Source organism: Mycetomoellerius zeteki, unplaced genomic scaffold, assembly GCF_001594055.1.
Source record: "Mycetomoellerius zeteki isolate Tzet28-1 unplaced genomic scaffold, Tzet1.0 scaffold223, whole genome shotgun sequence".
Lineage (NCBI taxonomy): Eukaryota > Metazoa > Arthropoda > Insecta > Hymenoptera > Formicidae > Mycetomoellerius > Mycetomoellerius zeteki.
The window spans coordinates 1,433,850-1,447,350 of record NW_017257198.1 but is presented as its reverse complement, the minus strand read 5'-3'; the positions used below and the strand labels follow the sequence as shown (position 1 = coordinate 1,447,350).

The window sequence follows — 13,501 nt, the reverse complement described above, 5'->3', positions numbered from 1 at the left end:
GACTTACGAAATGAAAACGTAACTAACAAAAGAAACTTCAGTCTACCATAAAAACGATCCGGTCCCCAGTTTTTTGTACTCGATATTTTCTGTTAAATAATACAGCAAATCCTTGTGTTGCCAGTTTTCACCATGAAATAACTATCGGTTATTTTACCTCAGTGTGAAGTGATCAATAAAGTCCGTGAATCTCTCCCGCCCAGCTTTACGAACTTTTTGCGATAGTTGTTTAAAAAAAGGAAAATATCGCAAAAAATATTCCGTTGTTTATGCAACATCCGACATAGTTATAACTATACAGGGTGTTTCCAAATTAAATGGCAAAACTTCGGGAGCGTGTAGAGGAGTAAAAAACTAAGAAAAAAAGGTCCCACTAAAACGTCGTTCCAAATTCCAAGCCAGACATTAACAGAAAACTCTTGCTGAAATTTGTATTCTCTAACAGACCTGGGATTTTGATGAGCCCATATATGATAATTCCTTTGATTAATTATTCCACCTCTGGTAAATGTTGCCTCATCTGACCACATTATTTTAGATGGAAATAAAATATCATTGTGGCATGTCTGAAGGTACCAGTTACAAAAGTTCAATCTGTTCCAATGATCTTGAGGTAATAAATTTTGCACTTTTTGAATGTGGTAGGGATAGCGATTATCTCCTTTTACAGTTCGCCAAATTGTTTGTGGTGACACTCCCAATACAGCCGACGCATTCCGAACGCTGGTCTCAGGATGATTGTCAAAATGTTGTAAAATACGATTCCCTGCCTGCAAATCTCTTCGTAACGCTGCTTGAAATCGGTTGTTTTCTTGTCGAATTGAAAATGATCCAGTCTCTCGCAATCTATTAAATGTCAACATAAACACTCTTCGGTTTGGCACTCTTCTGTTTGGAAATCGTCGTGCATATTCTCGCACCGCCTTTAAAGCATTACCGTTGCAGAAACCGTATACAAAAACCATATCAGCATATTCACTATTAGAATACGTACGCGGCATATTGCAAAAGACAAAATTCATCTACTGTTAAAGGCTTTCAAAGAGCGACTGACAAATTCATAACAGAAAGTGGAAAATGTAATCAAATATGTCGGTGCTAGATATTTATATATATATATATATACATATATATCGCTTTAGCCAAAAGTATAAAGCGTACAAATTGATGTAAACGTTATATCTAACAAAAAATAAATTTAAAAAAGTTTTATTAAAAAATATTCCTTTTTATAACAATTTTAACATTATATTAATTTTTCTTTGAATTTTATTACCGCCTTTTCCAAGAAAATGCAATAAATTACTTTATACTTCTGGTCAAGGCTGTATATTATATGTATACATAATATCCGCATAAATCGATCGTTGCCGTTGTTCCTTTAAAGTTATTCATATTAATATTAGGATATTCTCACAATGACTTATTTCCATTATACCATAACACCGCACATCAATAATTCTGATTAGTGCACATTAAAAAAAATCTAAATTTTAATAAATATTTGCTTGAATAGTTCTAAGTAAATATTTACTAAACGTAAACATATATATTTATTTAATTAAAAAATCATTAATTAAACTATCATTTTTTTATTGAGTAAATATTTATTTACTGTAAGTAATTTACTCAATATTATTCAAAGAAATATGTATTGAGATTTAGAGTAAATTTTTTTTCAGTGCACTCGTCTCGATTCACAAGTGTGATAAAAGATAAGAAAACTTAATTTCATGATTGAATAAACAATTAAGGAATCTCATTTAGAAGTCTCGTTTCTCGCTTGCATGTTTTTCATATACTTAGCAAACCGAGGCCACGAGGGTTAATCTCATATAAAAATGTATCGCATTTGATTAACAGGAAGCAAATTGCGTGTATGTACGTAGTTGCGCAACGGTGGTTAAGCGACGTTCATACGGAACGCGGTCGCGAGAGTAGCTTCAGTTTTATTTCTGTCGTTGACGCGGCATAAATCGTGATAATGGCAGGCATTCTCGCAAACGAAACTACACAGTACGGCAAGACAATGCAGTGTTGAAGCACGCATTATCATAGTTGCAGCGATAATCACGCGGGCTGTCTTATCGTGCAGTTGGCTATCGGCTAATTATTTTTGTACGTGCATTCCTTTTCGTATATAATACATTCGTTATTTAACTGATACTCGATAAATGGAGAATCTAGGACGGGCAACATCTTTGCTCTTATTAAAAATAGTGTAAACTCCCATTGAGAGGACAAAAAAGTGACATGATATCATTGATCTTTTCCAATTGTACTAGCTCTTCCTTTCATTGGTCGCCATTCTTTGAACGAAAAGCTAAAATTGAAAGACCTCATCGAACGATAATCTTAACCCACTTTTTCTTACTTTGGATTCGAACAGCCTTAATTCGATAATTGAAGTCGAGACTGAAAAAGAACAGAATTTACGTTATTAATCTTGTTTAAAAAAAATTTAATATCAGCTGTTGAATTTAACTCTGGACTTTTTATTCTATTTAACCCGATTATTCAATATACCACCGCAAAATATTCAAGAGTTCTATCGACGTTTTTCCAACGTGAGAGAGAGAGAGAGAGAGAGAGAGAGAGAGAGAGAGAGAGAGAGAGAGACACAAAGGATTCTGCATGGGAAGGACATACGATGCAAATTCCCATTGCACTCGACATTGTATTAGACAGTTAATAGATGGTCCAATGTGTCAGTTGCCATTTGACCACGTGTAACATCACTGTCTGAAACCGATACATACGAGGTCTACGTCTGCTAGACAAACATCGGCGTTAACTGCGTCAAGCGCATCCCGAATCAACGCGATAATTAATTCAAGATTTGTAAGATTGATGTTAAAATCTCCAAGCGCGAGATTCAGGATTTGTAAGATTGATGTCTCGATAAATCTCAAATGATACCTACCGGAATTTATAATTTTATTTAATTATAACATCGTCATCCCTCTTTTTCTCGCATGGTTTACGAACACAACGTACATAGACATAGACGTGATTATTATCGTACAACGCAGCGTACAGACGCGTGCTCGAACTAATGCGGCCAATTACCTTCGCAATTTCACTAATTTATCGCGTTAATTACCACGGACACACTTTTATTTTCGATAAATCTCCGACTTATTTAACGCATTAGTAAATGAGAGCTAATTAAATCCCGCGCTTTGCAGTTTACCGTTGTTCTGCGTCAAATTACTCTTTTATCAACGTAAGAATATCAAACTCAGACCTCTCTTTCTTGCAATTTTTTTCCTAATAATCTATACTTAGTGGATACCTCAAACTTTCTCTTCATTAATAAATCTTGAATAATCGGTCTATTTCTATTTCAGCTCATATGAATCCTCGCATTTCGAATGATTTTACGAGAAAAATAATATTGGCAGAATAATATCGCGTAGCGATATTATTAACTCTTCTGCGAGAAGAGCCAGACACATTGATTTTGTGTCTGAAGAATTCATATGTTAATCAGACGAGTAGGATCACACGTACTGCCTACGCGGGACAAATGCAGGAAATCACTCGCCTTCCTAAGGCCGGCTTTGTATATAGGGCATGTATTATGCATCGCCATAATAATGCGTGATATGAAAGTTCGCTTAATACCGTAAACGTTGACGCTGAATGAGAACAAGCCGACAGTTATTTAATAAACTAATTATCTATATTTTATATACGCATCGTGAAATAAAACAATTAATGTATAGGCAGCTTGCATTGTACTTTTATTCGCTAGTCTTGATTATAAATTTATGAGAATGCAGGTTTCGTGGCCGAGAAAAAGCGCTTCATGGTTAAAATGGCTGGTCTGACCGGCTTTCATAATGCGAATATTGTAAGCTTATTGCAGTATAATGAATGTGTAATATTATAATGTATAATATCTTTATATCTTATTACGTTATTTAATGTTAAACAACACAAAATAATTTATCAATTTTTCAATCTATATATCTGACATAGGATTATTAAAGATTTATATTAATTTCAAAGATTTATTGCCGAATAAAATAATAGTAGTGAAACAGTAATAGTAGAATAATAATAATTTATTGTAAACTTTATAATTATATAGTTTTTAACCTTTGATAACAAACCTTTAAAATTAATATAAGTTTATATATCTTATTATATCTGATTATCCTACAATATATAGGATAATCTCGGATATAATTGAATATAATGGATATAATTAATTTATCACTAAAGTAGTAGTAAATTTACTATTATTATTACAATATCATTATTTTAGTACAGTAATAAATTTATTTGCTATTATTTTTATTATTAAAGGCTTACATTAATTTTAGCAGTAAGTGCTAAAAATATATGGAAGGAGAAGTCGAATAACGAAAAACATCGTGACACCTCATCGGTAAAAAAAAGTTAACCATAAACCGAATCATTGCATGTCACGCAGTGAGTCATGGGGTTCGTGAACCTTATGGTGCGTAAGCCTCAGAGGCCCTTATCAAGCTTCGCAGTGAAACGTTCACATTGGACATTTCATGGAAATTATAAATGTCATCCTCCCAGCGTTCTTTTTAAGATATAATAATTTTATCGACGAGAGAGAGGGAGAGAAAGAGAGAGTGCACCCCTTTCATTAAATAAACATGTTACGTTACGAATATAAAAACCAATATTTATTTAATCGAACGATTCTAATATTTTCTTGAGTTTTTACGTGGATTCGCATTTATGGAATTTAACAAAATCGGATATGAGACAGTCAGGCTTGTACGTATACGATGTTTTTTTTCTTTAGAGTGTAAATGTGTAATCAAGTTAGCAAGAAGCACGAAAACTTTAACCCGAAATAGCTCGATATTGGCGCGAAAACACTGGTATTTACGCGACGCGAGTGAGCTATTTTGAAAACGTAAGACGTAAGACGTTATCAAGTTCAAAGTCGAATAGAGTCTCGTTTTCACAGCAGAATCGCTATTCAACAGGCGCGATCATTTGTAGCTGCGAATTTACGCAGTCGCGACTGCAGTTGCTTTGCTTGGTTTCGCGTTTATCAATGGAAATGTTTACGGAATGCGATACATCGCAACGAACTCGGCATGAAGCTTTTCAAGAGAGAGATTGCAGGTGTTGACAATAAGTTCCGAACAATTCTGCCATTTATATTTTTAAACCTCGCTCCACGAGGTTTAAAATTTCAGGGGAATCTTTTTATTTCTCATCTTGCTCGCGAATCCCGCGTTAATATTTCGGCGATCTGGAATGTATCAACTCGTGTGTAAAATCTCGCCCGACGAAAATCAAATTATCACAAACGAATGAACGATTACGGTAAATTGAATAAGCTTAACGAGTTTCCAGGAGATTAGCGGAAATGGCGAGCGTTGTAAGAGCGTGAAACATGCGGACGCGGAGCCAGGAGACGCAGCTGGGGACCTGGCTGCTGATCGAAGGGGCTTTGCAAGCAAAGAAGAAAAAGAGTGTCAAGTCCCTTATTTTAAAAAAATTTTCAACTCTTTTATAAATTCAATCAGATACACGGAAAAAACAATTTTTCTGAAGTATCTAAAAATTATGTAGACACAGATCTGAAAACAATTTTGTTTACTGTTAAATTCAAATGTCAAATTATACCCAATTTAAGTTATTTGTCATTTCTATATAGCTCGCCTCTATCTGCTCCTACACAATACGTTCTCATTTTAACTAAAAAAATAGAGTTAAACAAATTATCTAGCTGCTGAAAATGATATATTGAACTTGATTTAAATTTATTTTATTATTTATTAAGAATATTCATTAATATAAACGTTGTTTACTTTGAAGTTAATCACAGAAATGGATTGATTTACATTTCGACACACATAAAAATAACAAAAATGTTATTTAGCTCAAGAGATTGAGTTATCATTGCTCCTTTGATATTTAACAATGTTGGATCGTCATCAAAATAATTACGCTAACAATTAATACAAGAAACTTAAACATGATAAGCAATGCTGCAAGAAGTTTTGATATTCTAACCAGTTTGAGCGTCCTATATAATTATTTTGATGACGGTTGAATAAAATTATCTTCATGTCTATATTTACCTAAATGTTTAGATAATTCGGCAAAATCTTTCCGTGCACAAAATTACTGGACACGGTGACAAGGCGTATCAATCATTACTATTATTATTTTACTATTATTACTTGTTACTTATCTATTTTTGTTGGCAAGATTCTAGAAAAATAAAATTAATGGAAATTATATTACGTATTATAAATTACCTAAATCTATATTCATTTGTATAACAAAAAAGCGTGTTCGTGTAATATTTCTAGGCATCTTGGAAACAAGCAATATAAATATACTTATATATAAAACACGAAACTCTATTACAAGAATAAAACCGCGTAAATACGAACATCAATCTTTATAATCGTTCGTAACCATCGATCAAACAACGTAGAGTAAGATTTCTTATTTCATTTTTCAAGGTTGAATGGTCCGTGTTGACGAGTTATCGCTTAAATAAAATTTTTTATCGTTTTTATGCGATACGAGATGATATCGTAGGCGCTAACTATATGTCTGGTTTTTCTCTAACGTCACGTTGATATACACGTGTCGATTAGCACATCAGCCACCCCGTGAAAATTATTATTGCACTTCCTTGCAATTTTGCGCCGTAAAAGCTTTCGTTTTATCTTCGGGGGTCTACGACAATATTTCGAAACATTCAAAGTGGCTTAACCTTATGTTATTATGTACTGCGACGGTAACTTCTTAAGTGCATCGGTTGCGTTTAATGCAACATGTATTAACACCACGCCGCAGCGTTTAACGTGCTATCTAATGTTATTTACGGTTCAACAAGTAACAAATAATGCAATGCTCGTGAGCAAATACGAACAAGAGTAAAATCGACGAAACGTGCTCACGAATTGCACAGCAAATCTCACGAGGCATTATATTAATTCGAAGCATACTTATACGGCCGCATTTGAATTGAATTCGCGTTTTCCCATCGTAAATTTTTACTCGTTATCGGGAAAAATATCGGTCGTGACGTGCAAATTTTGAGACGGATATTCCTTCGGTTTGTGAAATCAATAAGAAATTTTATATAAATACGAATTTATATAAAAAGGTTATTTTTATGACCAACAAAAATCCTAACAAACAAATGTTTCAAATATGAGAAATATTAACAATTGGCAGGTGATACATTGGAAAAAGAGTATGGCATTAATTGGAATTCTGGTTGTAAATGGACAAATCAAAATTTTCTGGATGAATCTATTATAAATCTAGAATATAGATAACCAGAATTCTTTGATCTATGATCAAAATCTTCTGATTTATTCATTTTTAACCAGAAATTTTTCTCATGCTCATTTCTACCAATATAGATTAATCTTCCTTACAAAGTACAATTGTCCAAACATGAGTCATTAGAATCCGTCCGTTTTTTCCTATTCAGAGGCACGTTCGGATTCCTACCTGGGTGCTCCCCGGGTGTCATGTCATCCTTGTTTAACGTTTGTTAAACAAGGATGACATGACACCTAAGGAGCACCCAGATGGGAATCGGAACACGCCTCAGAATGGTTCAAAAAAATTTCTTAAAATTCACCAACATACCTTCAACCTTCCAGAATAAATATTGAAACTTCATTTTGGAAAATAATAAGATATAGTATAATTTATAATTATCGAAAAACTTAAAGAAACTTGCACGAACAGGAATCGCTCGGTCACTAGTGACCTTGTATGATAAGGGTCAACTTTAATCTCTAATCAACTAACTCTTCATCTTTTTCTAATTCTTAGAATTAGAAAAGGTGAAGAGTTAATTAAACCGAGATTAAAATTAAACTACATTGTACTGAGAAAAATGTTTAATTGAAAATGAATAAACTAGAAGATTTTAATTAAATCAATTAGAATTCCGTTTATCTCTACTAGAATTTTCTGGTTAAATCTACTAAAATTTTAATTGAGATAACTGGTATTCTGATTGATATAATCAGAATTTTCTGGTTTGTACATTTTCAACGAAATATTTTTTTCAATGTGGTATAGAAACGGGCATCAAGAGGTAACTAAAGGCAGCTCCAGATAATATAGCCAATGTGTCAACATTAACAAATATTACACACAAAATATGTTTAATTATCCATATGAATGTAGATCAATATTTAGCGAATGTACGTAAAATTGGTCGTAAATCATTGGCGGAGCCATCTTTATTTAATTTTTTGTCACAGAAAGAAAATATATATTACACAAACGGCATTCGATTGTTCGTAGTGTTCATAAATAATCGTCTTTTGTCCACATCTTTTGTTGCAGAAAGATTATAAACAAAAAATATTTCTCCTTTCGGTCGATGTCTAAACAGAATCTCTCACGTACAATAAGAATACCCGATCAGCATTATGTCGACATTCTTTCTTTCCAGAAGCCACTTCCTGTGCGACGCCGATGACTCACGTGAGTCGACTACAGATTAGAACACGCCATGCGGTTCTCCGTGATCTTTGTTGAAAAGGCCATAGATCAATCACCAAAATTGTCTTCTATAAAAAAAATACAGCGTAGAGAGAGTGGATCAAGGCTGTCCAGCTTTAAAATTCCAAAGCTCTGCGCGTCGAAGAGTGATTTTTTTCAATTTTATTCCTAAGCTCCAGTTTTACATGATCCGCGATTCGCGATGGGAATACACCCCCTCTCTCTCTAGTGCGTTGCTTCCCTCGCGTATGACTCTCTCCCCCATTCTCTTCGATATTAAAATGATTAATCCCTATTCTTTTCTCCCGTCACCGCGTTACGGGCTTAAATTGACGAGATTCGTGTCAACGCTCAGATTTAAAAGACCCTATAACTTCAAGTTGATGCATTAAACGGATGCAGGGATCGTTTTTATGCTCCCGACAGAATCCTGATAGACAAATTTTTCAATTGAGCTTAACAATTGGTAGATTATAAAAAGGTAATTTCAGCTTGAGTTTATTTGATTTTTTCTGCACTGAGAAAAATTTCTGATTAAAACTGAACGAATTAGAAATTCTGATCAATCAGAATTCTGATTATTTTAGTTATTTTCAATTAAAATTAAAATAAATTCAACCAGACAATTTCTAATTTATTTTCAACCAATTAATTCCAATTAATGCAACCAGGCTCTTTTTCAGTCATAGAAAGAAAATATATATTACACATCGAGAAAAATTTCCGGTTGAAAAATGGACAAACCAGAAAGTTCTGTTTGCCTATTTTCAATCAAAGTTGCAGTTAACGCAACTGCTCTGTTTCCAGCGTGGTTGTACCAACAAGAAGTACAAACAAAACGCATTCCGATCATACTAGTCAGAATTCTAGTTATCGTAACTGAATTTCTGATTACTTCAATTAGAATGTTTGATAGATTCAACTATATCTTTATGATTGAATCTATCAACATTTCAATTATTATGGTACAATCAGACCCGTTTCCTCTGTAAACGGAAACAAAGATAAATGAGAAAAAAATGTAGACAAAGAAGACTGAATTAATCGGACTTAATTTTTTTACTTTTCTCTCATATTTTCCTGTATTTTCGTACAGTCACTCTCGTTTCCTCCTCCTCCCTTAGTCAGATATTCCGTGAGAGGCACGCGTCTATTTTATTTTAAACGCCGAGAGAGAAAGAAAGGGAGTGCAAGAAACTACGGCCGAAAAGAACCTCGCCTTTGTCCCCGACGATCTACCTCCAAGCGATTTATTTCTTCGTCGCATTAGTCATGCAGGAAACCCTGCAAGATATTCCTACAGATGTGCTCGTTAGTAACCAATTACAGTGCAACCGCGTCTCCTCGTCTATCCACGTGCGAAAAACGGGAGGGACGAAAACAGAGGAGGGAGAGAGAGAGAAAGACGAAGGATCGGTCTAAATCGCCCGGCGTGATGTTTCTCCGTATGACGTTTCTCCCCGAATCCTCGATGAAAACCACGGGTCCGCGCAAAACTCCTGTTGTCGCGTATATCGCGAGCGGCTCGGGCGGGCCGTGATCGTAAGAGAAAACGCTAGTTGCCCGGTGTGGAAACGAGGAGAGCGAGCCGGGCGATTTCGCTCGCACGCGTTGTCTCGCTCGCTTGGGAAAATCACGAGGAGGTAACGAGAGAAAGAAACAACGCCCGTTTCCCTCCGAGGGATTTCCTCCCCGAGACGCGGCTCGCACCGAGCGAGAAAAGCGTGACACTCGAGGCAACCAACGATCCCGCCGGTGCCGCAGACTCGCGCTTACCGATCTCGAACCGTCTCGGAGCGCAAGTCTGTTCTTTCTGACTCGACTTGGCATGATTCATCTTTTCCCTTCTTCCCTCAAAGACGACCTATGCGGGTTCAACCGAGAGGAACAGGCCTGACAATTTTTCCGGGAAAGGGGAAGGGGAGGAGGAGAATTCGTTGGCCGCTTTCCATTTATTGACACGGATCGACATAAACATCATTCTATCCTTCTGACATTCGGGGAGTGACGAAGGTAAAAACGACCCTTGTGTCACCAAACGGAAAGCACCCATTACCGATCGTCACGAACCGAACCGTGTGGTCGCCTTCCGATTCCCGGCGCGTACGCGAAGGCGCGGGCGGTCGCCGACGACGCCGTGAACGATTTCCGGTCTCGGTTCGGCATGCCACGCCACGGCACGATGCACGGCGCCTTCTCGAAAGGGGGGGAAGGAGAGAGGGAGGAGGGAGGGAAAGATTCTTTTTTTAGAGGAGCCGCGCTCCGTCTCGTGCCGAGTCCTTACCTCTCGTACCTCCTGAATGCCCCACGCTCTCCGCTCTTCGCAGAACACAGTATCTCCCGGGATTCACTCGATAATTCTCTCCGCCGTTCTCTCGTTCCCGCTCTCTCTCTCTCTCTCTTTTTCTTATTGTCCGTCTCTGTCGCTCGCGCAAGTCGGCTCAGCGGCTCTCAAGCGCGCATACACGTACACACGCAAAGCAGAGGCAAGCCTGTATATTCTCACTTTCCTCCTCGCGTCCCTCGTTGTCCCCGTCTCACGCGCGCCGCTCGTCCGTCTCTTCCTCGTCGCCACGACTGACGAGAACTCGGCGATTATCAGGGCTACCTGGCCGACCCGCGCGTTCTTCCTCTATTTCTTTTTATTCGGCTCGGCTTCTCCGTCTCCACCCTGTCACGAGTCCATGGGTAGAGCCGAGGACACGACGAAACCGCTGTGCGTTGTCCGCTTCTCACTGTTGAACGGTTCTTGCCGCTGGCCAACCAACTAGCCCGACTGATTCCGCATTGGCTGACGAAAGGTCGGAATTCGCGTCGCACGTTATGACGAATGCGGTTTACCGGGTTCTCTCGTCTACGTCTCGAGAGATTCCTCGCACACACGGCACGCCTGATATATCGGCACTGTGCGTACCGATCGATCCGCAGAGGCACACACGACTCGTTCCGCGATTCACGAGGGCAAAGCGAGCCTTGAAGAAGGCGACGACGACGCTGATTACACGAACGGACGCGCCTCTCTCACTCTCTCTCTTTCTTTTTCTCTCTTTCTCTCCTGCCGCCGCCTGCCCTTCCTGTATGCCTCCCCGCCTCCTAGATTTTCACACTCACGCGAGAAGCAACGCGACAGCACTGCGCGATTCTACCGTTATCTAGGGCGATGCCTCTCCGCCGTTTGCCGCCGCACCGCCGCCGTTGCCCTCTATCCGTGAACACGCATCGCCGCCATTGTCGTCGGCGCAGCCGATCGGGCGAACGACCGCCATTCTGCCTTACCGACACATTCTAGGAAAAAATCACTAGACGTACTAGGGATCGATTCTGTATCTTGAAACGAGCCTTGCTTTCCAGCAAGGACACAGGCTGAGGTCCACTTGACGCTACAAACGCTTCGAAGCGTTTGAGCGACCAATCAGAACAAAGAATTTTACGAATTGACTAATCAAAGAATGCTTCGAAGCGTTCGTAGCGTCAAGTGGACCGCAGCTTCAGTCAGACAATAGGTCTGTTCGCGTTGCTTGCACTTTTGGCACTCGGCATCTTCGCTTTCTCTCTTTTCAAGGCCAAATATATATCTATCTCATTTTAAGTGCAAAAATATTTGGGGATTTCATGCAACGCGAACAGACCTACTGTGTAACACAGTGAATCGTTTCATCCTTGTTTAACGTTGGCAAACAACAAGGATAAAACGACTCACTGTGTTACACAGTGTCTGACTGTGTCCTTGCTAGAAAGTAAACGAGGTAAAAATTACAAAAGCGAACAAATTTACTAGAATACTGATAATTTCATTGGTCAACACCTAGTAAATTTGCTCAAGGCCATCACACGTACAAAAATTTTAGTCGGAATCGTAAGGCCGTAAGCAAATCGGCCAATTACAGTCGAGCGTTTAAAAACGCGAGATCTTAATTTTGATTGTGATTGGTCGATTTGCGACCTTACGATTCCGACTAAAATTTTTGTACGTGTGATGGCCTTCACTTTTGTCATTTTCACCTTGTTTGAAGATACAGAATCGACCCCCTGAGCCATTAACACCGATGAAATGGGCAAAATATCAATAGGTATGTTCGCGTTGCATGCATTTTTTGCACTCAGCATCTTCGCTTTCTCTCTTTTACACATCCAAATATATTATATCTATCTCATTTTAAGTTCAAAAATTTTTGGAGATTTCAAGTAACGCGAACAGACCTCATAGGTCTGTTCGCATTGCTATTATTGCTAGAAGTCTACAAAAATTGTTGTTAATGGCCCGTATTCAGAACGCGCTTATGATGAGTGAGTTTTTTAAGTCCGGATCTACAATAGGTGTTTCAAGTCTTAAGCCGTTAGAAATTGACCCGGATCTACAATAGGATTTTAAGTCTTAAGCCATAAGAAATGGACAAATCACAGTCGATTATTCCCCTCGAATTTGACTGCAATTGGTCAATTTCTTACGGCTTAAGGCTTAAGAAACTGATCAATTACAATCGAATTCGAGGAGAACAATCGACTATGATTCGTCCATTTCTTATGGCTTAAAGTGGGGAGCACAGACTCTGTGCTGCAGCCTTAAGTCCGGATCTACAATATATGTTTTAAGACTTAAGCCGTAAGAAACTGACCAATTACAATCGAATTCGAGGAGAACAATCGACTATGATTCGTCCATTTCTTATGACTTAAGGCTTAAAACCCTATTGTAGATCCGAGATAAGGCTTGACTATCAAGCACGTTGGAGTGAGTAGGAGCTATGATAGGAGCATATTGGAAAATGTTGGAGCATGCGACGCGAACAAACCTAAAGTAGCGCATTCTTTTGATCTGAGCCGAAATGCCGATAATCTTCCTATTGGCTATTTCGACCGCCATTTCGATTTAGTCGTCTGCTAGTCGTCTGTAGTCCAATAAGCACTTATAGCGTTTTCGACCCGGCCAGGTTTGCGCCAACTTGGGTTGGATTAATGGGCGAGTTCAAGACGGCAAAGCGGCTAGGCATGCTTATCGAGCGATTGAATA

At 38.2% G+C, this 13,501-nt stretch overlaps 1 protein-coding gene across 1 annotated transcript in view; it reads right to left on the bottom strand.

The window, feature by feature from the left end:
- Rap1 (RAS oncogene family member Rap1) overlaps nucleotides 1-11,697 on the bottom strand; it is a 24,054-nt gene extending 12,357 nt beyond the window's left edge. Inside the window, exon 1 of the mRNA XM_018448670.1 lies at nucleotides 10,775-11,697. The gene's annotated coding sequence lies outside the window, so the exon portion shown is untranslated. The remainder of the gene's footprint in view (nucleotides 1-10,774) is intronic.
- Nucleotides 11,698-13,501: the final 1,804 nt, after the last annotated feature.